At 40.7% G+C, this 25,428-nt stretch overlaps 1 protein-coding gene and 1 long non-coding RNA gene across 8 annotated transcripts in view; both read left to right on the forward strand.

Moving 5' to 3' along the window:
* The window catches only part of PPM1L (protein phosphatase, Mg2+/Mn2+ dependent 1L), a 257,331-nt gene that overhangs the window by 44,527 nt on the left and 187,376 nt on the right, over nt 1-25,428 (forward strand). The window contains exon 1 of one of the 7 annotated variants that reach the window (XM_070243201.1): nt 805-906. The exons of the other annotated variants lie outside the window; for them this stretch is intronic. The gene's annotated coding sequence lies outside the window, so the exon portion shown is untranslated. Of the gene's footprint in view, nt 1-804; nt 907-25,428 lie in introns of those variants that run through there. 7 annotated transcript variants of the gene reach the window in all.
* LOC138919103 (uncharacterized) lies at nt 2,681-12,808 on the forward strand. The gene is made up of 3 exons (XR_011429007.1): nt 2,681-2,913; nt 11,471-11,609; nt 12,638-12,808. It is a non-coding gene; the product is annotated as an uncharacterized lncRNA (long non-coding RNA).

Here is a 25,428-nt window from a genome sequence, read left to right on the forward strand (position 1 = left end):
GATGACTTGGGTAAAGAAGTAGTGGCAGTAGCCCACTGCCACTCTCACCTGCTCTCACCGAGGAGCACTGCCAGCTGCTCATATCGGCGTGCCTGGCACCAGTGTTCGCCCAGAATCTGCTCCCAAGGCCCAGCTCTGCCAGCATGAGGCTGCTGTTTGGAAACACAAAATTCTGATCTAATTCTGGCAGACTACTTTTTTTTCCCCTTGAGTTTGCTTAGATTATAATCTTGATTTCCTTTGTTCCTTTGATTGTGGAGATTTGGCGTTCTGTAGAGGTCATTGACATGAGGAAATGTAAAGGAAGGTTGACTGTATTTGCTGTGGCCCTGAGCTAAAAAACTGCCAGTTCTGCCTCATAACCCTGCCCTGCTCCCTCTTCTTCCCCACGTCGAGGTTTTCACCTGAAGGCTTGACTGTAGTTCCTGGACCAATCTGTAGCCAAGACAGTATTTAAACAGCATCAGCCTCTCAGTCGATGGGGTCCAGGTTACATTTCCGGACAGGTGACCCCCTTGGCCTCCTGTGGTACCAGCTGAGTCTCAGCTCTCCCTCTTCCTACTTGGTGCCCTTGTCTCTAGCTTCTTGTTGACAGCACTGGGCCTTGGGAGCTGACTTTGGGAAGATCATTGGTGGCAAGTATGACATCATTTGCAACTATTGGACTTACGTCCTGGCTTGCTCTTGCCATCTCTCCGTGGGTCAGTAGATTCCTGGCCTTAGCTTGGCCCCTGCTGCTTAGCAACACCACCTGCCTGCCTGCCTCCTGAATGTCATCTACTCCATGCTCTGTTCTGGTATTTTTTCTGTGGGAGACGAAGCCTGATAGAATGAAAGGGTAAATTGGATCCCATACAGACCCAGTTCAAATGCCAGGCCTAGCACTTCTTACTTGTGTGATCTTGGGTAAGTTTCTCTCTGAGCCTCAGTTCTCCATCTGTAAAATGGCAGTGCTTTTTCCTGTCTTACAGGTTAATGACGATTATATGATATACCATATGTGAAATGCATATTCACATTTATGTGGTTATAAATGCCTTTAGGAGGAACTCACATCTAGTTCCTTTCCTTTCTCTGCTTGGTACCTTCATCATGACTGAAGTTGTCATGCCCTTTGTGCGTGGAAGGATGTACACAAGGAAGCGCTCTCCTGCCTTGACTATGCCCTGTAATTGACTTTTACAGTGCGCATTTTTTCGGTTTTGTTTAATCTGAGTTAGTAGGTCTTGGGCCAGGTCTTTTTTCCTGACTGTCCTGAGTTTCACAAGAGGGGATTATGCAATTGGACAAAAGTGGCAAAATCCAAGAAGGGAGCTGCTTTTATTGCTTTCTCTCCTGTCCCAGTGATTAAAATCAGCCTGTATATATTTACCTGTAGGATGGGCTGTGTGGTTCCACACACAACCTTATGGAATAAGGTACCAGCCTTTGGAATCTGCAGTCTTCTGGTATCCAACTTGTTTAGCTCAGCAGTGAAAATAACATTTGTTGCTATTAAATTGGTCTCTAGTGACCACCTTCTGTTTCCACTCTGTAGCTACCAAGCAGCTGGGCATGAATCAGCAGAGTTGAAAATATTTTAACCAGAGATGCTTGGACCTGGCGCTAAAGTTGTATTGCCCAGGCCAAGGCAGAGAGGTCAGCCAGCCAGCAACTGACAGGGCACATGGCTGGTGTATGCTTATGGATGGTCCGAGAGCACATCCTGCATGCAAGTTCAGTGTCTAAAGAGAAAAATTAAAGAGGTCATAAATGGTAGATTATTTTGCCTTGCACACCAGAATCTGAACGTCATTTACAATACTTCTCATATATGCTCTAGTGTTGATGAACTGGATCCAGTTTGCGACCTTTGTTAGGTTGACTTGATGGTTACTGCAAATTGCAGGGAGTGTTCAAAAGCCTGTTTTACAAGTGTCATAAAGTGAGTGGAAAATATTTTCTATAATTTCATATAACAGAACCCCAGAGGCCTTTGATCATATTAAAAGAGCCCATGGTCAGCTCAAATATTCCTAAGTTTCTGTTCATTATATTATGGCCCTCTAAAATAGTTTTAATTAGACTGCAGAAAGCATTGATTTTCAGTGACATATTAGTGCCTAAGTTGGAATATGCAAAGGCATGTAGATAGAATAGGAAATAAAGGAAATAAATGCCACATAGCCTCTAAAACTATCTAATGAAGGAGTCTAAGTAAGGGGCCTCTATTCCTTATACTTTACTTAATAATGCAATGTGTATGAAGTGATTAGATAGAGTCCTGATTCTCTTCTAGCCTCCTCTTTTCCCCCAATCCTGAAATGAAAAGTACATTGGTAAATCAGCACGTTGAGTCATTGATACAGGTCTCATCCATCAGAATCACTGAGCCTTGCTTGGACCATGCATTCTAACACAGGGTCAGCAAACTGTGGCCCATGGCCAGTTTTTGTATAGCGTGATGAGCTGAGGTGGTTTTTATGTTTTTAAAGGGTTGTAAGAGAAAATGAAAATGAATATTCAACAGAAACCGTAGTGGCTTGCAAAGCCTGAAATATTCACTGGCCCTTTATGGAAAAAGTTTGCCAACTCCTGTTTTAATATATTATGATTAAGATCTTTCTCTTTATGAGCTTAAGTTGAATGTTCTAAACTCTGCCCTCTGTGAGGTCAGCGCAGTGGAAGAGAGGTGGGCTTCAGAGCTGGGCAGACCTGGTTCTGAATCCTGGCTGTGTGCCTTTCTACCTGAGAGCCTCAGGAGAGTTACATTGTTCCTGTTGGCCTCAGCTTCCTCAGGATTGTGGTAACTCCGTGCCTTGCACATAGTAGGATCTTAGCAAACGATAATTCTTGACCACCTGGAAAGCCTATGAAGAGCTGTAAACAGATTGCAATGGGCTTGTGTACACATGGGCAAAGAGGACATGCCAGGCACGTGGTGTGGCAGTGAGCGGGCACCATCTTAGTCATTTCAGTCTCGAAGTGGGTTCCCCTGGACTGTGGTACTGCTGTTGCTCTTCCCAAGCTAGCTCTGCTTCAGACCTCACTGAGCTTCAGACTTTCCTCTAGGCTCACTGCTTTGTGCCTTCCGTTGCCCTTCAGCTGCCTGAGTGTCCCATGTCTTTGAGCCTCAGTACTGGGCACTTATCCAAATATATGTGTACCTTTGGGCCTTTGCTAGTGATTTGCTGCCAAGAACTGTTCTGTCTTCCCTCTTCTCTCCTCTCCCTTTTCCTTAAAGACATTGTGTGCATTAATTGGGTCAAAAAGAATTTGATCCTTCTTAACTGTTCCTTTCCTAAGTTGTCACTGTGATTTCCAAGTGACTTAAGGTAAGGCAAGGGGGTTAAACTGGTGTTCCTTTTTCTTTCTTCATAAAGTGAAGTGGACAACATCTCTACTTTGTACTAGGAGGATTCAGAAGCATAGCATTCTGGGACGGGTGTGCCTGGGTACCTTTCTGTGGAGGCTGTGGGCGTGGCTTTATGCTTGGGGCTGAGAAGTTCTCTGATTGTGTAGTTACACACTGCTTGATTTTCTGAGAAAAAGTTTGATAGGATTGTTCCTTTCAAGATAAGATCAGACTGTTCTCCTTTCCCTGGAAGGATGGTGCTGCTTGGCAAGTTGGTCCTTACAGGAGTGCTTGGTGTATGACATCAGAGATGGGCCGCTGGTCAGGATTTCTGACTCTGAGTACAGGTAGCAAATGCTAAATCCAGGTTCTGCACCCCTAGCACATGGCTGCATTTAGCAGAAGTGAAGAAACCTAAATGTAAGAAAGTCCCAGGTCCCGCCAACCTTATAAGAAAGTAGAAGATGTTTATAATGCCTCTTACTTATGTAGCATTTTCCCATCAAGGACAGAATGGCTTTGTTAAGATGTTAGTTAAGGGGCTGGCCCCGTGGCGCAGTGGTTTAGTTCGCACGTTCCACTCCGGCGGCCTGGGGTTCACCGGTTCGGATCCCAGGTGTGGACACAGCATGGCTTGGCTTATGTTGTGGCAGGCGTCCCACATATAAAGTGGAGGAGGATGGACACAGATGTTAGCTCAGGGCCAGTTTTCCTCAGCAAAAAGTGGAGGATTGGTAGCAGATGTTAGCTCAGGGCTAATCTTCCTCAAAAAAAAAAAAAGATGTTACTTAAATAGTCTGTAAGGGTCTTCCTTTTATTCCTTATGTACTATTAATAAATAGTGTTTTGTTGTTGTTTAAGGGCCAAATGGCAATTTTTTTCTGAATTGGCTTGAGAAACCCAAGTTTTCTGGACGTCAAAATCTATTTTAGTACTTAATGCCACCAAATTGTACATTTAAAAATGCTTAAGAGAATTTCACTCGTATGTGGAAGATAAAACAACAACAGCAAACAAGCACATAGATACAGAGAACAGACTGGTGGTTACCAGAGGGGACAGGGGTGGGGGAGGGTGAAAGGAGTAGTGGGGCACATGTGTACAGTGACAAATGGCAGCTAGACTTTTGGTGGCGAGCACAATGTAGTGTACACAGAAGTCTAATTACAGTGATGTACACCTGAAATTTATAAAGTGTTATAAACCACTATTATTCAATACAAAAAAATGCTGGCAAGATACAGCTGACAGGAAAAAAGAGGCAGCCATTGCCTACTAAGAAGTAGGAAGACACCAACTCAAGATTTTTAAAAAATTGCATTGATGATCAGGAGCTGACTGCCTACCAAAATAATTAAAATTATTCTGACCTTTAAGACTCAGTCATCCTATGAGGCATCTAAGCTTATAGGAGACTAATAAGCTATTAATCTTCGGATGATCCCAACATTTTTGCCAGTCCAGGGTCTACAGAGACAGGCATGATCCATCTCTTTAGACGCAATGACTTTGGGCCTTGAATCCAAAGGTCAAGATAACCTCTCACAGGAGCATCTGCCCCCCCCCCCCCCCGCCCCCATCTTCCCATTTCCCTTACACATCCTTTATTGGTAGCTTTTCCCAACCAGGAATGAACCCAGAGTAATTACTTTAAAAAAAATGGTTAAGAGAGTAAATTTCATGTTATGTGTATTGTACCACAATTTTTTTTTTGAGGAAGATTAGCCCTAACATCTGCTGCCAATCCTCCTCCTTTTGCTGAGGAAGACTGGCCCTGAGCTAACATCCGTGCCCGTCTTCCTCTACTTTATATGTGGGATGTCTACCACAGCATGGCTTGCCAAGTGGTGCCGTGTCCACACCCGGGATCCGGGCCAGCAAACCCTGTGCTGCCAAAGCAGACGTGCGCACTTAACCGCTGCACCACCAGGCCGGCCCCTGTACCACAATTTTTTTTTTTAAAGATTTTATTTTCCCCCTTTTTCTCCCCAAAGCCCCCTGGTACATAGTTGTATATTCTTCATTGTGGGTCCTTCTAGTTGTGGCATGTGGGACGCTGCCTCAACATGGTTTGATGAGCAGTGCTATGTCCGTGCCCAGGATTCGAACCAACGAAACACTGGGCCGCCTGCAGCAGAGCGCGCGAACTTAACCATTCGGCCACGGGGCCAGCCCCCTGTACCACAATTTTTAAAAATCTATTTTAAATTACCAAAAATTAGTTTTAAAGAAATTACTAAATAGTAGTTATCTCTTGGTCGTTTTAGTTTTCTCTTTTGGGTTTTTTAGGTTTCCAAGTTTTTTCTTTTTTTTTTTTAATACAATACACATGTATTACCTTTATAATCAGATAAAATAAAAAAGGCTTTTTTAGCACTATTCTACAAATGCTAGAAGTACTCCCTATCCTCTCCCACTTCCAGAGCAAATTTGGCCCATTGGTTTAGCTTCATGCATGCATTTAAGCCATAATTTTTTTTTTTTGAGGAAGATTAGCCCTGAGCTAACATCTGCTGCGAGTCCTCCTCCCTTTGCTGAGGAAGACTGTCCCTGAACTAACATTCGTGCCCATCTTCCTCTACTTTATATGTGGGATGCCTACATGGCTTGTCAAGCGTTGCCATGTCCGCACCCGGGATCTGAACTGGCGAACCCCAGGCCGCCGAAGTGGAAGGTGCACACTTAACCGCTGTGCCACGGGGCCGGCCCCCAAGCCATAAATTTTTGTTTTCAAATTCAGAAATAGTATTCTCTAATAATTCTTGCCTTAGAGATGTAGAAGTGAAGGGATTGAGTTTGAGTGGAACAGTCTGCACATTATACATCTACTTTATTCTAGAAAGCAGTAATTTTTGATAACTTGATATACAGATCTCTACATTTGAAACAAAGTGGGGCAGTAGTGTATTTTACACATTTGAGAAACTTTGTTTATAGATACATAGAAAAGTAAAGATCTTTTTACTCTCAAGGATTTAATCTTTTAAATTAAAGAGTGCAACTGGGGGCACAGCCTGGTGGCGTAGTGGTTAAGTCTGCACGTTCTGTGTCGGCGACTCGGGGTTCACCGGTTCGGATCCCAGGTGCAGACATGGCACCGCTTGGCAAGCCATGCTGTGGTAGGCGTCCTACATATAAAGTAGAGGAAGATGGGCATGGCTGTTAGCTCAGGGCCAATCTTCCTCAGCAAAAAGAGGAGGCTTGGCAGTAGTTAGCTCAGGGCTAATCTTCCTCAAAAAAAAGATGATAAACTTTTTAGTTCTTAGAGTTACTAGGGATTAGAAGTTCCTCTTGGTGCCGTCAGCATATATGAAGGTGAAAAAGAAATTAAGTATAAGAAAGTAATAGAAAAGAGGTAAAGTTATGAAGAGAAAAACAAAAAGAGAATAAAAAGGATGCTTTTAGATGCGAGTCGATTCTACCAGTTATTTTTTGGTCTCACACCTGCATGGATACTGTCACTCTGTGAACTGTGAGGATGTGTCTGAAGTGGAAGGGCTCCCAAACCCCAACGCCAGGGGTGGAGTAGAAGATTATATGCCAGACTCAGGAGTTTGAGGAGTCGTTGGAAGTCTTTGGGTAAGTGAATGGCATAATACGTTTTAGACACTGGTTGATGTCAGACCTTGATGGGCAGAATGGATTGGACGAGGAGCAGGACTTGCTGAGCTGTGAGGTGATGAGTGCCTGAACTAGAGCAGTGGTGTTGGTGAGCAGAGAGGAGGGGCCGGCTGTGAAGACAAGGATTGCCAGAATGGGGTGACAGTAATTGGATGTGTCTGATAACTGTACCTCTGGATTTTTAAATGGCACGAGTGTCAAATATTCTTTCCTCAAACTGTGGTAATATTTGGGAAATCCTAATATTTTAATATTCAGACTTCTGCTTTGATTGCTTTACTTGTAGGGTGATACTTTTCTTTTTGCTTATTTTTGTAGATCATGTGCAAATTTTGGCTCTGTAAGTAAAGTTTATACTTTACCTATATGGACTGAAGGAGACACAGAGGCAGAGGTGACTCTGCATATTTGTGTCTTAGTGACCAAGAGAGCTCTGGTCCCATTGACAAAGAGACGCTGAGAAAGGGGGTTGGTTTGATTGGGGGAGGGCGGTGGTTTGGAAGGCGGAGAGTTCCGTTTTGACCATTTAGATTGAACCAGATAAGGGTGTCGTACTGGCTATAGCCTGGAATGGATGGGAGAGACAGGGACTGGAACTTGCAATTTCAGAATCAACTGGGTGGAGTTGTTGGTTAAAACCATGGAATGCAGTGTGCATCAGTGGATAATTAGCAGATGGAAGGAAAGGAGTATTTAAAGAGAGATGGAATCATCGTATGGGAAAAGCAGAAATGTATAAGTCAAGGAAGCTCAAGGAGGAAAGAATTTGAAGGAAAAGTTTAATATTGCCAGATGCTGCAAAGATATCAAAATGAACTAAGTACACTGGATTTGGCAAGAAGTTTGAAAATCTTCAAGAGCAATATTAAACACAAAGGAAAGGCTGTGGAGCCAAGATAGAGCTGCAGCCTAAGAAAGGTTGGTGGTGATGTTGAAACCAGTGTAAATTTAACAAGAACAATAGTCCAGGGTGTGTTGTCTAAAATCAGTGCCTCACTCAGACTGCTGGGACAGTGTATTTGTCTGGAAGCCTTCATCTGGTGTTTGTGACATAGTCCTAGTAAACTGGAATGTCTTTGATCTGATGTCCAGCTAAGTTATTGAGCTCACTTCCCTACATTTCTTTCAGTTCTTTACTCCTTTTAGTAGCATTTCTAGTATGTCAAAATATTGACTAAAATAATCAATTGATAATTTTTTAAACTGTGAAAATTAATACAGCTCACAGAAAAGTGCAACAGTTGTTCTGTAAAAATCTGACTTTTCTTGGGGCTGGCCGGGTGGCATAGTGATTAAGTTTGTGCACTCCACTTCAGTGGCCTGGGCTTTGCGGGTTTGGATCCTGGGCGTAGACCTACACATTGCTCATCAAACTATGCTGTAGTGGCATCCCACATATAAAACAGATGAAGAATGGCATGGATGTTTGCTCAGGGACAATCTTCCTCAAGCAAAAAGAGGAAGATTGGCAACAGATGTTAGCTCAGGGTCAATCTTCTTCACCAAAAAAACCCAACAACAACAAAAAACCAAATTTGACTTTTCTTGCCTTTCAACTTCCATTGGTGTTGTCAGACAGCTTTTCTTTCTGCTATCATTTTATGGCATCTTCTGATATGTTTTGGGACAAGCAAGCACAAACAAGCCTTCCTTTGTTTTACCTGTGCACAGTTCTAACTTATGCTGCCATCTCTCTTTTGGTGAGCTGCCAGAAGTCTTGCCTTGATATTTAGTTTGGTCAAAGTGATAAAGAGAACCAGTCCTAATTGCTTAGTGGTTAAAGTTTGGCATGCTCCACTGTGGCAGCCCAGGTTTGGTTTCCTGGCGCAAAACCATACTACTCATCTGTCCGTAGCTGTGCTGTGGTGGTGGCTCACATTGAAGAACTGGGAGGACTTACAATTAGAATATACAGCTATGTACTGGGGCTTTGGGAGGTGAGGGGAAAGAGGAAGATTGGCAACAGATGTTAGCTCAAGGTGAATCTTTCCCAGCAAAAAAAAAAAAAAAGAGAGTGCTTTTTAATTACTTGGTTGGCAAAGTTGAATAGCAGATGAAAGGAACTGCAATATTATAAACTGGGTATCATAATTATGGTACACAGTAGCACTGAGTCTAAAATGATATTCTCAGTCCAAGAATTCTAAACTGGTTTTAAATAGGCCTGCCTTCAGGCAGATTGCTTAATGTCAGTAAATCTAAATTTCTTCTTTTTAATTATGTATATATTTTTAAATTGAACTTTGTAAGGTACGCTGAGATGTGTGGTTTAGTGACATTACGTAGTCTCATTTAATATAGGATAAGAGACTGAGTAGTTCAAGTCATAAGAATCACTTGGTGGAGGTCTAAACTGCAGCCTTAGTTTTCATTTGGGTTCCAGCAGTGTTGGAAGGCAAGGTGTTTGCCTTTCCAGAATTCATTTTCCATTCATTATCTAGTATGTGTAGTAGAGAAGGCCATACTACAGATTCAGTGATAATGGCAATAGCAGTTAAAATTTGTTGAACACTTATTTTGCCATATATTGTTCATTCATTCGACTAATATTTATTGATTGCCACTGTGTGTCAGGCAGTATTCCATGTGCTGGGGATACAACAATGAAAAAATTCTTGCTCTCTTGGAGTTTATATTTTAGAGATGGTAACCGGTCAGTAAACTAAATAAGTTTCACTGTCTAATGTATTGTATATTTGGTGTATTTATTTAATTGTCTTTATCCATCCACTATCATGTAAGATCCATGAGGGAAGGGAGATTAGCCTGGACAGCTAGGTTGCTATCATTATTATGATTCTTATGTTTTTTTTATGAGGAAGATTAGCCCTGAGCTAACATCTGCCGCCAATCCTCCTCTTTCCACCGAGGAGGAGCCACCCCGAGCCAACATCTGTGCCCATCCTCCTCTACTTTATATGTGGGATGCCTACCACAGCATGACTTGCCAAGCCGTGCCATGTCTGCACCCAGGATTCGAACCAGCGAGCCCCGGGTCACTGAAAGGAAACGTGCAAACCTAAGTGCTGCGCCACCGGGCCGGCCCCAATTATGATTATTTTTAAATAGACCTCAGCAAATATATAGAATTAGGTTAATCATAAGCTTTACTTCGTGACAAACAGCGTCATTGGTCATTTTATGGTTTGTTTATTTATGTACTAATAATGTAAGGAAAATCTATGAACCCATCACTGATGCCAAGAATTATAACACTGACAGTAATTTTGACTTTGTAGGTAAGTTTTGTATGTGTTTTATTTTGAAGTGATTTTTTAAAAATCAGCAGGCAGTGGGGGCAATGTGGAGTCCAGGTAGGAGGTGGGCAGAGACTAGTTAGTTGAGGACACCAGTTAGAGGTGAGAGATGATGAGGCATCCCTTAGCAGAGACAGTGGCGTGAAGAGCTGGATGGGGTTGGATGTAAGAGAGAGTACCTTAATACCTTGTCATCATGGCAGAGTTCTTAGTCACCAGCTCCTCACGCGTGTTCAGATAAGGTGCGTGATGATGAAATCGTCCTTGGTTTTTTGCTTTTGTACTTTCAATATTTAGAGCTACAAAGCTCTCTAGAGAATCTCAGCATTTTTGAGATTTAAATTTTTATTGTAAAATATTTGACATAAAAAGTATGCAAAATGATAGGAAATTTACTGCTTCAGACCCTTATAGTCACACTACTTAGTATAAGTTAAATATATTAGCCCCTGTATTCTGCTCTTTGATGGCGTTTCTTTCTCGTCAGCCTCAGTAGTAATTCCACTATTTAAATTGGCTGTTTATAGTTTCCTTAAAAAAAAAAAGCCGAAAACGTTTACTGCATATGTATATATCCCTAAGAAATGTATCGTATTATTTTGTATGGTCTTAAACTTTATGTTAATGGTGTTGTGCTGTATATATGCCTTGGCAGCTCTGTTTAGCTCAGAGGTTATGAGATTCATTCATGTTGATGCATGTAGCATTCATTTTCACTGCTGTCTATTGTGTGAATATACCATGATCTGTTTATGTCTTTTCCTGTTAATGGACATTTCAGTGTTTTCATGTTTTGGAACTATAAACAGTGTTACTGTGGATATTATTGTCCACTTCCTTGTATACACGTGCAACAGTTTTTTAGTATATCTTTGTAGGAGTGGAATTATTAGGTGATAAGATATGCACACCTTAAACTTTACTAGATATTACTAAATTGTTCTCCAAATTGGTTTCACCAATTTACATTCCCATCAGTAGCGCATTGTAGTGAGTGTTCTTGAACTTCACAGCTGGAAAGAAAGCTTATATTTCATAGACTAGTGATTCTTTTTTCTTTGTCTTTTAAAGGATTCCATATGCCTTTCCTTCTTTCTTTCCCTTTCTTTGTTTCTCTCCTATTCTCCCCTCCCCCCCCCGCTCCCAACATCTGTTACAGTCTTCCTCCTTTTGCTTCCTCCTTTTGCTTGAGGAAGAATGTCTCTGAGCTAACATCTGTGCCAATCTTCGTTTTTTTGTATGTTGGATGCCACCACAGCATGGTCCAATGAGCAGTATGCCGGTCCATGCCCAGATCCGAACCCATGAACCCTGGGTCACCACAATGGAGTGCATGAACCCAACCACAACACCATCGGGGTGGCCCCCAACCAGCGCTTCTTAACAGGGACAAGGCGGTATGTGATGTATGAGAATCACCTCCCGAAGTACACCCCTTTCCCTCCCTTTGTTTCTCTCTGGGTTTTGACCCCTTGGTGTGTATGTGTTGTTGGTACTGGGAATTGGGAAATGTCATTATAGAAAGTCTTACTTTGGTGAGCCTTACTTGCTCTTTGAGAACCTTCAAATTAGTGGCTAATTGATTTAATGGCTTATTACCATCCCTGAAGACATTGTAACCACTCATTTTCATTTGTTTTGTTTGTTGGTTATTCTGCCCAATCTTAATCATTTGTGTTTTCTTTATTTCTGCAGTTTTAAAAAACTGAAATGTGGTAGAATCCTTGGCTCCAGTCTTATTGTCATATACTGCCTGAAGCAATGGATTGCAGTTTTCATATGTAACCTTAAAAAAATTTTTAAGCTGGCATTTTAAAGACAGGAACATTTTAATATAACAAAACTATAATAAATAGTTAGTTTCTCTGGTAAATTTTAGTTTAAAACTGCAGCTAAGAGTCCTGGAAGAGGTTTGCTTGGTTAGTTTTGACTCATCCATCTGTTTTCCAGCTTCCAAAATTTTGTTGTTTTTGTCTTCTCTTTTCATTATTTTTGTAGCTTGCCCTCTTTGTTTTTAATCCCATTATATTCTAGAAGAATTTTTGGAGAGTACAAAACGAAATATGTCTTCAATGTGCCTTCTTTTAATAGTACTGGTGTTATTATTTAAGGAGCCCTTACCATGAGTCACGCACTGCACTAAGTACGTTATCTATGTAGTTTTATTGAGTCCCCTTGATAGCTTTGGGAGTAAAGAGGCAAAGGTGCAATCAGACGTGAGGTTTTCTGGCTGCAAAGCCTGTTTCCTTCCCACTATACCATAGAGCCTCCAGACTTTTTTTTATAATTTGGAAAAGATTCATAATACCATGTGTAAGTGTTTGCTTTTTGTACTTTTTTGTAACAATGTTAATTATAAGCTATTTAAGATTGAGGAGAAATCACCCAACATAATTGTCATTCTTTTGAAATCTTTTCCTTTTAGTTTCTCTTTCTAAAAGCTGACTTCTTGGCAAATCATCAAAAAAGATATTCTTTGTATGAAGAAATTAGTGCTCTTTTAATGAAAATATGAAGTCATCCCAGGATTCTGGTTCTAAAGAAGACCTCAAGAACTCAAGAATGGTATCATCTGAATAAACTGAAATATTTCTTATCTTCCCTCATCTTTGTTCCTTTAATTATTGCTGTTCCTTACAGGATACCTGCTATGATTACAGTCCTCACAGGAAAAAGCTTCTAAGGATATTTTATATATATTAGAATAAATATACATATAATTTATATATGTGTTTATGTATAACAAGTGTGTTGGTCCACAAATTTTGGTTTGTGCATTTAGTATTTAATGTAATGCCCTTGTCCTTAGGGTCTTTAAAAGTCTCTGTCTTTTTAAAAAATTGCCTATTTATTGTCCATAAATAAACTTCCTTCCTAACTTTATTGAGCATCATAGTAATTATCCATCCAGCAATATAGATGGGAAGGCATATTTCAATTTGAAATGCTGTCAGGTAGAAATTCCCCTACTGCACGTGATAATTTATGAAGTCCCAGGATGGTGGAAATGTGTTAGTAGTAATGAGCACTAGTGTGCACCCAGATCTAAGAATGTTGCAAGTGGTTAAGATGACCACAGACCTGTTGCTACAATTATTTAACAAATAGCTAAAATATCTACTATGTTTAAGGCACTATCCCAGGCCCAGGAGATAAAATTGAGTGCTAAATTAAAGAAAGTTGAAGTAGAATATTGAGAAGGAAGAATTTTTTAACAAGGACTGTGTTTTGTTCTTCTGTTTTTTTTTGTGTCTTTTGAGGAAGATTAGCCTTGAGCTAACTACTGCCAATCCTCCTCTTTTTGCTGAGGAAGCCTGGCCCTGAGCTAACATCCATGCCCATCTTCCTCTACTTTATACGTGGGACGCCTACCACAGCATGGCTTGCCACACGGTGCCATGTCTGCGCCTGGGATCTGAACCAGTGAACCTCAGGCCGCTGAGAAGCGGAACGTGTGCACTTAACCGCTGTGCCACTGGGCTGGCCCCAACAAGGACTATGTTTAAGGAAGGTAACATGAGATCAGAAAGTGAAAAGCACACAAACAAAAACTATGAGACAAAAGGAATATGAAAAACGAATCTTAGAAGACAAAGAAAATTAAAGTCACTACTTATAACAATAAGATGGAACTGTCTTTTCCTATCTCAAGAGTGAAACAAGCCTGATTTACATAAATTTGTATGCATAATTTGTACAGGCACTGGATGCCTGGAAGGTTGCCAGCATAGCCTTTGGTGAGACAAAGTTCAGGGGAGTCTGAATTACAGGAAACCAGTTAGTGGTGTTGTCTGTTCTTTATCTAGTTGCTTACTTCCTTGGTTTTTCTTAATGTTCTTCTTGATTACAGAGGGCTAGAGTAGTGAGGGAGGTTTAAAAAATAGCTGATGTGTGATATATTAGTATGAAGTAATGTTAAGGCTCTTAATCTGTTGTGCAAATGAATAAACGATTATACATTTTATCTTCATATATAATTATTCCTCTTTGTAATGTTTATCATTCATTCTCTATATTTATAACATCGTTGTTAGTATAGATAAGACCAGTGGTAGTTAGTGTAACACTAATACTAACTCCTCTCGTTTCTTCAACATTTACTATGTGCTGGGTCCTCTGCTAAGCACTTTTCATATGCAGCAGCCTATGAGGTCAGCATATTAGTACCTCGCCCCCGTGCGCCGACAGATGATGGAAGTCTGGCGCACAGAGGTTAAGTGATTTAAGTTCCTGTAGCTACTAGGCTACCTGGGATTTAAGTTCAGCAGTCTGACGTAGGCCCTTTTATAACTGTGCTCTCCAGTACAGATGACCAGGTCTGATTTACTCTAAAGTTGGTTTATTTGAATCACTGAAGACATAATATCCAGAGACCAGAAGAACTCTCACTTTTATTATGCAGTTCATATCTAGACATAAAGTTCTCGTTGAGTTTCAGAAAAAGTTACTTACTAGTGCTTGTTGAAGTACTGAATCATGACTGGGACGGTGTTTTGAAGGCATGATTTAGCACTGTTTGAGTGTGATTAGGGCAGGGAGTTCCCTTGTAAGGGAAAGGCCATGGGCTGGAATCCTGTGGGTGTCAGTTAGCTTGCTCGCCCTATGGCCAAAGCCTGCCCTTTTAACTCTAGCTCTCCCCCAACAAAAAGGGGCATGTCAGTATAAGGGGTGCCAGATGTGAGGATGTAGATGGGCCAGTGCCCATCCGTCACTAGGATGATGGCCAAAAATCAAAGCTCTGTCACTGAAAGCCTCAGTGAAAGAATAGATATTTTTATATATAATATATACAAATATTTTTATTTACTTGAAAATATATTTTTTCATATAAGATGACAAGATGAGACATATATATATATAGTCTCATATTTTTATACTCTCCTTTCTGTTTTGGGCCAGATTTTATTTTCTTTTAACCTAGACTTATTTTCGAAATTCCCCCTTTTGGGGTCTCTAAACCTCCATATTTGAATTTAACTTTCCGTAAGTAGGACCTAGGACAGTGCCATAAGCATAGTAATGGCTCAAATGGTTAAACTGTGTAGCAGAAAAATCTTGTGGTCACCTCAGCCATTTGTAACATCTTGTATCCCGATGTAGGCTGGCTTTCCTTATTCTTGACATATCTTTATGGGAATATCAACAAAAGATAGGTAGAAAGATTGATAGAGAGGCCCTTGTAATGGAGTAGTTTTCTATTTGTTAACATTTCCGAGTTGAAATGAGAGCATCTGGGAACCTAAAGTAGGAACTTAAGTCAAAAATCTGTCAATAATAATACTATTATTAATATTAATACATTGATCATAATTATTGATATAAATTTTAGGTTGAACCATATGAAATTGCCAATATTGAACCATTTTGACCTATGAAAATGGCCGTTTTTGTGGTTTAAACTAAAATGCTGGTAGCAGCTCCCTCGTATTGATTGCTTACTATGTGCCAGGACTGTTCTCCCTGATTTCGTGCAGAACTGCATCCTCCAACCTCATGAGGCACGTAAAATTACTTCCCCCATTTTACAGACAGTAGAACAGGTTAGGGAAGTTAAGTAACTTTTCCGTAGTCATTTAGAGCAACACTTTAATGTTTAACTCCGCTGTTATTTTCCTTGCGATGCTCATTGAGTCAGTAGAACATGATGAGATGAGAAGGAAGATAAGAATGTTTTACTGTTAGAACAGCTCTGACACTTTTGAACCAGTGTCAGCTCTGAGGCGTTTTGAGCCAGTGGTGTTGTGAAGTAATTGTATCATCAGTTAGCAGAGAAATGCACAAAGGCTTTAGCTTCTGTTTGGCTCTGGCACTCGTACTCAATAACTGCTGTAAATCAGGGCAGGGTACAGCAGCTTCTGCCATATGAGCAGGGTTTATTATTACTTCTCATTCTGGTTGCCTTTGCCAGCCTTCCACTTTTCTAGGTGAGAGCTTGCCTTTCTGCTTAGACTTTTGAAATGCAGCTGCTCCTAACTGCCCAGCTGATCTGCATCACTTTCTGCCTAGTCTTTTGCTGTCTGCTGGACCCTGTGTGTGAGAGGATGCTTAGTCTTGCCCCTCCTGGTTCAGCCCGCTACCCTTGCCTGGACTTGACTGTAGAATTCCATTGTTTTCAGACATGGCCTCACTGCGGGTAAAAGCAGTAGTCTTGCCTCTGAGCTGAGTCTTAGGACGGACGTGGGAATGCATAGGCATTTAGATGTCTTACCCGTAATCGCTGACAGAATGTGATGAACTACGGCTTGGGCTTTATCGTGGCTTTTGGTCCAGGGCTCAGACCATGGTTTGGGGTCTATTTTAGACCCTAGCTTAATGATGCTATTTGTTGTAACTTTTTCTTTCTTTTTTTTTCCCACTTCTTTTTCTCCCCAAATCCCGCTAGGACATAGTTATATATTCTAGTTGTGAGTGCCTCTGGTTGTGCTATGTGGGATGCTACCTCAGCATGGCCTGATGAGTGGTGCCATGTCCGCGCCCAGGATCCAAACCAGCGAAACCCTGGGCCACTGAAGCAGAATGCGTGAACTTAACCACTCGGCCACGGGGTTAACTTTTCCCATCATTAGAGGCCATTAGGACAGTTGGTAAATTGAGTATAGTAAATGAAGTAAAATGTTTTGTGAAATTAATGAATGTAGAGGTATATTAATAGCAACAACAAAAAAGTCACACTTGACTACTGAGTATTATAGATGAGTTTCTTTTTCTTTCTTTCTTTTTTTTTTTTTTTTGAGGAAGATTAGCCCTGATCTAACATCCGCTGCCAATCCTACTCTTTTTGCTGAGGAAGACTAGCCTTGAGCTAACATCTGTGTCCATCTTCCTCTACTTTATATGTGGGACACCTGCCACAGCATGGCTTGACATGTGGTGCATAGCTCTGTACCTGGGATCTGAACTGGCAAACCCCAGGCTGCTGAAGTGGAACGTGTCAACTTAACAGCTGCACCACTGGGCTGGCCCCTATAGATGAGTTTCTTTGGCAGTTTTACATATTAATTGCTAAAAATATGTCAGCACCTTTTACATGATTAACTTACCAGGTGCAAATGAATTCCTTCCTTCATAGAACCATTATTCAGTCTATTTAGATTTATTCTATTTTTTGTCTCTTAAAGTTCATTTTTAAGGTAACATGATCTTGGAGTAGGGAATGAAGCAAATTTTGGAAATATTATCTCATGATACTACTCAGCCTAGTTTTTCTTATTGAAAAGTACTGTCTTAAAAAAATGTATATTTACAACACTTACTGAAACAGGTTTATTGGATAATGGCAACAGTGCTTGGGTTGAAAACAGCAATGCAAAATTTGACTTAGTTTTCTCACTTTCAGGAATTTTCATTAGATCCCCTGTACAGCATTATCAGCTATAAATAGAGATCAGCTAATTTGATAAAGAGGCTGTAGGTCTGCAGATAATTGAACAAATATATCATGGTTTAAAAAAGCTCACATGAGATGACAGTAATAGTGAATAGGACAGAGGAGAGAAAAGAAGGGGGAAAGAAAAGAAAAAGAAAATAGGAAGGAACAATGATGGATTTGTGTGCAACAAAATACAGTGCCAATACCGACCTACTTAACACGCTTTCTCACTAGGAGGCCATTGTTCTTTCTCAAACTCTTTTTGCTTGGCTGCTTTCCTTCCCCGTTTAGAAGGAGGACAGTCCCCCTCTCTCCCCCTCTTGTCCTTTGGCCAGAGGCTAATGTTGTGGGGGGAGTAATGGAATTTTGCATCTGCAAATGTGGTCAGCCTCTGCAAGGGCTGGCTTCCAGAAGAAATCCTCTTATCCTCTGAGTTACTTTTACATTGGCTGATTTTTTTAATCTTAATGTTTAAAATAGGCTTCTTTAGATAGATGAGTAATATTTCTTCTTGTTTCTCTCTCCCTTTACGCCCTTTTGGGGGTATGCATGTCTTGATATACATAATGCCTACGGGGAAAGTGTTTTGGTATAAGGTGTGTGTATGCGTGTGCTAAATTCCAAGGGTAGGAGTGGCAGGACTGGGGAGAATATGTGCATACTGTGGTATCCAGAAAGACTTCTACTTTTAGAAGAGACACTTGGAGAGTTAGGACAGAAAGTATAAAAATATGTTGCCAAATCACAGTGCCCGACAAAGGGCTGGCTGTTAGATGGTGTGTTCACACAGGCCTCTGCACTCCATCCAAGTGACTAATCACTTAATGTCATTAGTGTAGATTAACGTGTGTAGAAACCATGTGGGTTAGTGGGTTGGTACTTCTTGATGCTCTGAAAGTATAGGGTTTAAGTATCTCTACAAATAGCAGACAACAGGATACTTTGGACCTTGAGTAGCAGATACCAAGCTGCTTTACCTGTACACGTGTGTATTCCGTGTCTTGCTTGACCATATTTGCCAAACCCTAACATGACACATGCTGTAGGTAGGGATGTGCTTATGGGGACAGCGCGATAAAGTATTTAGAATTGGGACTATCCCATAGAATTCATACATTCTGCATGCATTCAACAAGTACTTACAGAATGCCTACTATATGTCAGGCATCATTATGGGTGCTAGGGTTGCAGCGGTGATAAAATAAGAAAAATCCCTCATGCTCTAGAGGGGGCAAGAGACAATAAATAGATAAATAAGTAAAAAAGTAGGGTAGGTCAGATAGCGATGGGTACTAGGGAGGAAACAAAGCATATAGAAGGGGGCTAGCAATTGTTGCTGGGGTGTGTAGGAATTGCAGTTTGGTAGGGAGTGAGCCATATTCCTCCCTGGGACATGTGGTCCTCGTAGTACCTATGTGCTCTGCCCAACCACAGCTCTTAAGTCTCCTGCATTATTTCCCTTAGATTCCCCAACCTGCTCCCACCTCAAGAAAAGAGAACTTTTCAGCATATAGAGGTAGATAGAACGACTACAAATTAAATCAAAGCACAACACCCCAAACTCCTTTTGTTTCTGGCATAATTAGCTAAAATAACTCAGTAACAAATATCCAGATACCCAGAGAGAGATATCTGGCAGGTTGTTAAAAAAAATTGCTCTTAATCTGAACATTTGAGTCTGAATCTTTGTAGCTCCAATAGGATTGTCATTCTTAGCTTGATTAAGGAGACCAGTGATTAGAGGGAACTAATATTTCCAGGCCAGGGATCTCACACAGTGAGAAGATGATACATGTTGTCATTACTGGACCAGGGAAGAACAAGCACTGTAGAAGCCCCTGGTCTCCTTAGTGTCCAGAAAATTCTGTGCTCTTGCTGCCTACCTCTGCGTATGTTGTTTCTCTACCAGCTAACAGGGTTTCTTTTACCTGGAATGCCCTCCCTCCTTGTTTTTGTTATCAAATCTCCACCCGTCTCCTGGAGGATAGGGACCCAGCTCTTTATCTGCATATCCGTAATAGCTTCTGTGGTATCTGGCCTCAGTTAAGTGGTCAATAAATGTGTAATACATGAATGAGCAAACGGAGTGAAGAAGGGGAGCACAACTGGCATTTACCTACCTCACTTTTCAGTCCAAAAATCACTGTTAAAGCAGCATTTCCAAGCTTCGTCCTGTCTCTGGCTCGTCTCAGGCTCTCTTTCCTTTCATGTTCCTCTAATTAAAACAAAGGAAAATTGCACTTAAGGAAGCTGACAGACAACTCACTCGGCTACCAGAGAGGGAGGCTCCTTTGCTTTCCTGCTTCTAAGTGGACATCAGATACAGTTTACTCCTTTCCCATCTACCTTTAAAAAATGGCTGATTTTCCCTTATCAGGGACCTTCTTTCTCTTCTTGCCCTACTGACTCCCTTTGCATCCTGCAGGTAGATGGGCTGGAACAGGATTTCATTTGTAGCCTGTCAGCTCTCTTTGTCAGCTGGCAGAGATATGGCCGAGCACTAAGAGGGGTTTGGGAGGTAGAATTATTAAGGGAGAGGAGCAGCTTTGGTTTATCGGGGTGAGAGGTACAGGATGAATACACATTTTCCAGGTCAGAAAAGAGAGCAAAAATCCCAAGCTTTGGTCCCATCGGCACACCTTTCCTGGCTTGTTCCCTAATGCATTGGGGTGTCCGTCACACACGCTGCACCTCAACCTGCGAAGGTGCAGCCTGGCAGCTGCTTCTCAGCCCTGGGAAACTCAAGTGGATAGGCCTGTCACATAAACAGGACTGAATTCCTTAAGGCAGTTGAGAAAACAAGAAGGAATTTCAAAAGCCTGGAGTGATGACTCTTGGCATTTTGAGCTGACCTTGCTCTCTGTTTAGGCATTTCATTGGGTACAGTGGTTTTTAGCTTAATTTAAAACAAATATAAGGATTTTGTCTTGTTATCATCATCTTTCTCATCCTCTTTATCCTTTCAGTCGTTGTCATAGCTGCTGTTTATTGAATGTCGCTTCTGAGCTAGCCAGGGTCCTCATGTTTTACATGGACTAGCTCATTTAATCCCCCAGTAACCTTCCCAAGGAAGGGTTGACCCTGAACTTTAAACCATACTCCAGTTCTAGATCAGAAAGAAAAACCATATAAATTTTCCTATGGAGGCATAAGTTTGAAGTACGGTAACACCACAGAGGGGAGTCATTTTTAAACTTTTTCTTAGGAGTGAGAGTATTTTATATTATTCTCACCCTACCCCAAAGTTTAGTATTTAGTTTTCTAAATGGATTAGAGAAGTTTAGATTTACATAGAAGAATGTCAAATCAAATTATAATTACACTTTTTTGCTCTGGAAATTAGACTGTAAAGTCTTTCCATTTATTGCTGCATATTTTGGTCTCAAGATCCACATGAGATTGATGGGTCAGATTTGATCCTCAGTCTTCAATTGCATATTTTGCAATGGGGGAAAATTGTACCTCAAAATTGTACTCAAAGCTTTTTTTCTAGTGAATCTTGATGTTATATTTTCTCATGCAGTTTCAAAACTATTGTAAATAGTTTAAAAGTAGCCTTAAGTCTGCTATTTGTAAGTGTGCATAAGATTACAACAGTGTAGACTTGAGTGTTTAAGAACTATTTAAAGAAACTTTTTAATTGCCCACTTTAGCACAAATTATAAATCAACAAAATATTTTCCAAATTCCTGTTTCATGCCAGGAACTGTTAGGTGTTGGGATGGAATTCAGTTGCTTGGTACCAGCTATAGCCTGCACCTACCTTGGACAGCACCCAAGAGGGTTTAATTTGGATGTATTGGAATGCACTTGTTTAAACACGTTTTGTATGTTGCCAGGGAGAACTCACGTTTTTCATTAGTGGCCACATGGTTAAAAATCAACCTATGTGTGATCTGAATGAATTTTTCAATACAAATCAGTGATGAGTTAGGGGCAAGGGAGTATTAGGTGTGATGTGAATATGAATTAATGGCAGTAGACACTTTGTTAGTGTATATATATATTTTCTTTTTGTCATCAATTCTTCATGGTGTCCCAGTATTGTGATCTGTTTTGAGTGGAATTCAGCTTAAACAGCTCAAAATTATATAATTAAGACATTCTGTTTCAAATACTATTCCATGTTACTCTAAGTCAACTAGTGTGACTTCCTGCTACACAAAGACTAGTACAAAAAGGTTGAGGGGCAGCTGGCTATGGTCCTCTGCATTGGTAGTTCATGGGAACTGATTTGATGTTTTGTTTTTTTCCACTAATAATCTGTTAGGCCATCTTCTAGGGTCAGATAGGTTGTTTATGCTCAGGATCTGTGAAGCAATAAGCAGAGGTATGAGAAATTGAGACTTGAGTCCCAGCTCCCTCTTATTTACCACCTATGTTAATGGGGCTTAAACTCTCTGAGATTTGGTTTTCTCATCAGTAAAATGAATATAGTAGTACTTACGTAGAGGTTGTTGTGAGTATGTAATCCAAAGCACTTAGCACAATGCCTGATGTGTTCAGGCTAGTGTTGGCAGTCTCTTCTTGACTCCTAGTTACCCTCAAGTGGGAAATGGTGCTAGGACAGGTACCATGTAGTGTTCTACAAGTAATATTTATGTTGTTAATAACAGTCACCAGTTCTTATATTGACTGCAGTTTGGAATATAGTATTTTCATTATAAATCAGGTGTAAATTAATCCGCATTTCCGTATTGAATACTTTCTATGCAGCAGGCTTTGTGGAATATGAGAGATATAAAGATGAATCAGACTTCATTTTATTCAAAGAGTTCGCAGTGTATTGAGGAAAAAGGATGCTAAGTTAACTAACCAGAGTACAATGTGGTGAAATGTTTTGCTCTCTGAATGGATGCACTGCTGTGGATTATGGGGATGGAGGAGAACTGTCAGAAATCTGCCTGGTAGGGTGGGGGAGCTCAGGCCAGGCAATGCTTCTCAGAGATGTCCGTGAACTGGGCCTTCAGATATGATGGAGTGCATTCTAGGCAGAGGAGAACGCGTGGAGGAGGCGTGGAATGCTGGCCAGGGACTCAGGAGCCTTCTGCTCTAGTCCTGATCTTGTAGCTCTTTAGCAAGAAGTTGTATGCTGTTAAGCAAGTCATTTAACCTGATTTTCATAACTTGTAAAATATAGGGGCTAGATGAAATTTTTTAACTTTAAAATTTTGGTATCTGTGATCCAGAGATGCAGAGAAGCTAAATGAGTGGTTTAATTTCATAGTCCGTTTGGGCTGCAGTAATAAGGTACCTTAGACTGAATGGCTTAAACAGCAGATATTTATTTTTCATAGTTCTGGAGGCTGGGAAGTCCAGGATCAGGGTGCCAGCAGATTTGGTGTCTGGTGAGGGCTTTCTTCCTGGTTTGCAGATGGCTACTTTCTTGCTGTGTACTTATGTGTTAGAGAACCAGTGAGTGAGCGAGCGTGTGAAAATTCTGGTCTCTTCCTTGCCTTATAAGGGCACTAATCCCCTCATAGGTGCTCCACCCTCAGGACTTCATCTAAAAGTACCTGTCTCCCAAAGGCTTCACCTCCAAAAACCATCACACTGGAGATTAGGGCTTCAATGTATGGATTTGGGGGGACGGGACACAAACATTCGGTCCATGGCACTTAAAGTTACATGATTCACCAGTGGCAGGGCCAGCATTGAAACTCTGTATCATTGCTGCATTCCATTCCCCTCTGTCCTCCTGGTCCCTGTAGTGCCTGCCTTGTACATGGATAGTAGATTAGTTGAGTAGAGGTTGGACACCTTCTGTGCTTTCTGAATGGACTCCTTTAGCCCACCAAGCTTAGTCGACCAAACTCTCTTGGTTATTACCATGTACATTCCTAGCATTTAGGCTCCTTAGACTGGTAGGTTTCCTTTTGACCTCTCAGTAGATTTTTAGCAGTCTCATTTGATAAAGGTTATGGAAACCCTAAGTAATGTTCTCTAAATGCAAATTAATATTCTACTTCTCTTCTTGAGAGACTTTTACTCCACTAGAGTAAAGCTTATTTCATCTTAAGAATCAGAGTTCTCTTCCCCTACAATCTAAAGCAGTATTTTCTACATTTAAATTATTTGAGTCCTACCTTGACATTTTTTCCCTTCGAGTGCCACCCCTACTGTTATTTCCTTAATATTTTTCATTAAATTGACTTATTTTATTTTACTTAAATATATTTAAAAAATTTAATAACCATGAACTCACAGGTGGATTTCATTATATTGTTCATTATATTTGTTCATTGTATATTATATATTGTTCATTATATATATTTGTTTCATTGTATCGTTTCCAAATCACTTTAAAGTAATTAACTACATATGAAAAAGCATCCTTGTACCATCTAATATCTTCTCATGTGTGTGTATACTATGCTGGAAAACCTTACTGAAGACCATCTGGGTTTATTGGTTAGATAGTGAAAGAAGGAAAGAATAAAAAAGATAAATAAAAATGATACATCGTAAGTGTATAAGTTAAATGGGTGATAAATGAGAATAAAATGGATGAATGAATGAGAATTAAAATGGGAGTTTATAAAAGACAAACAAATGAGTTTCCCTGACTTCAAGCCACTGTTATTGTTGAGGTAAAGTTGTGCATGTAAAGAAGGAAGTCTAACTAAATCACATTCATTTTGGGCCTTAAATGCTTGCCTTCTCTTTTTTTTTTTATCACTCTTGCATCATTGAATAGCACCGAGGTCATAAGACCATATAGATGTAAATGCTGTGCTGTACATCTTGTCAAGAAGGCCTGTCTTTGTGCCAGTGAAAGAAATGCATGTCCCTGTTGCAGAAAGGGAAACCAGAGTCGGAAGCAAGTGAGATCAGATTCAGATTGCCAAACCAGGGCAGGACCCTTTGAGGCCAGAAAAACAGATTGGAGAGTTTTGCTAAAAGGAAGGGAGAGGGTAGGGCTGGCTTCATGGGCATGTGACCTGTGTGGTTGCACAGGTTCCCATATTTAGAAGAGCCGTGTACTTGGTACACTTGTAATGCTCTGCTCTTGCTGTCTTGAAATTGTTATAATTTTTGAGAAAGGGGCCCTGCAAATGTAGCCATTTCTTGGGGTGGAGTAGGGAGATATTTATAGAAGACTTCATAGTTTAGGTTCATGGGGTAGAGATGGAAGAGTGAAAACTAGAAACGAGTTGCAGAAAGGTTTCAGGTACTACCCGGTGGGTCCCTTCTGATTGATCTTAGCTCGTAGGTTAAGGATCTAATACTGGATTCCAGGATTCTTTTTGCTTTAAACTCCTAGGCTTGCTGGCTGCCTTCCTGTCTTCCTTTCCTGTTTACAGGGTAGTAGAGGGATCAGCAGATTATACAGGGAAGACTTGGGCAGTGCGATGAACTCACCCTTAAGAACTTGAAAAAATTATGCAGTAAGATTGTTTTCTGTGAATTAAATTGTAAAATCAACCCGTGGTGGATCAAGCAGGGGCTGGCAAATGTAAATACCCACCAAGAGTGGCTGTAAGACAACAGGAAGTGGTGGGCAGTGGGGGTGGGCACCAGAGGAATCATCACCTGTGTAAAGGAAAAGCTGTGTTCTGCTCCAGCCTGTTAGGGCCGTGTTATGTTCCCCCATGTCATGTCGAGTGTGGCTAAACCCTCCAGGTTTTTGAGAGGAGCCAGAAATCTGGATTTTTTTTGACTGTGACATTTTCCATTTAAAAAAATAGTGTGTGAACTAAAAAAATGTGTTTAATTCAAGTCACTTCAATCCTTAAGCAGACATTTAAAAATAACTTATTTTTACAGGTAAACATGGGAAGTGACCAAATTACTGTTTTAGGGGAAGGAGCGATAGCTGTGGACCTAATTTTAATATCTTCGATGAG

The sequence above is a fragment of the Equus caballus genome, chromosome 19 (genome assembly GCF_041296265.1).
Source record: "Equus caballus isolate H_3958 breed thoroughbred chromosome 19, TB-T2T, whole genome shotgun sequence".
NCBI lineage: Eukaryota > Metazoa > Chordata > Mammalia > Perissodactyla > Equidae > Equus > Equus caballus.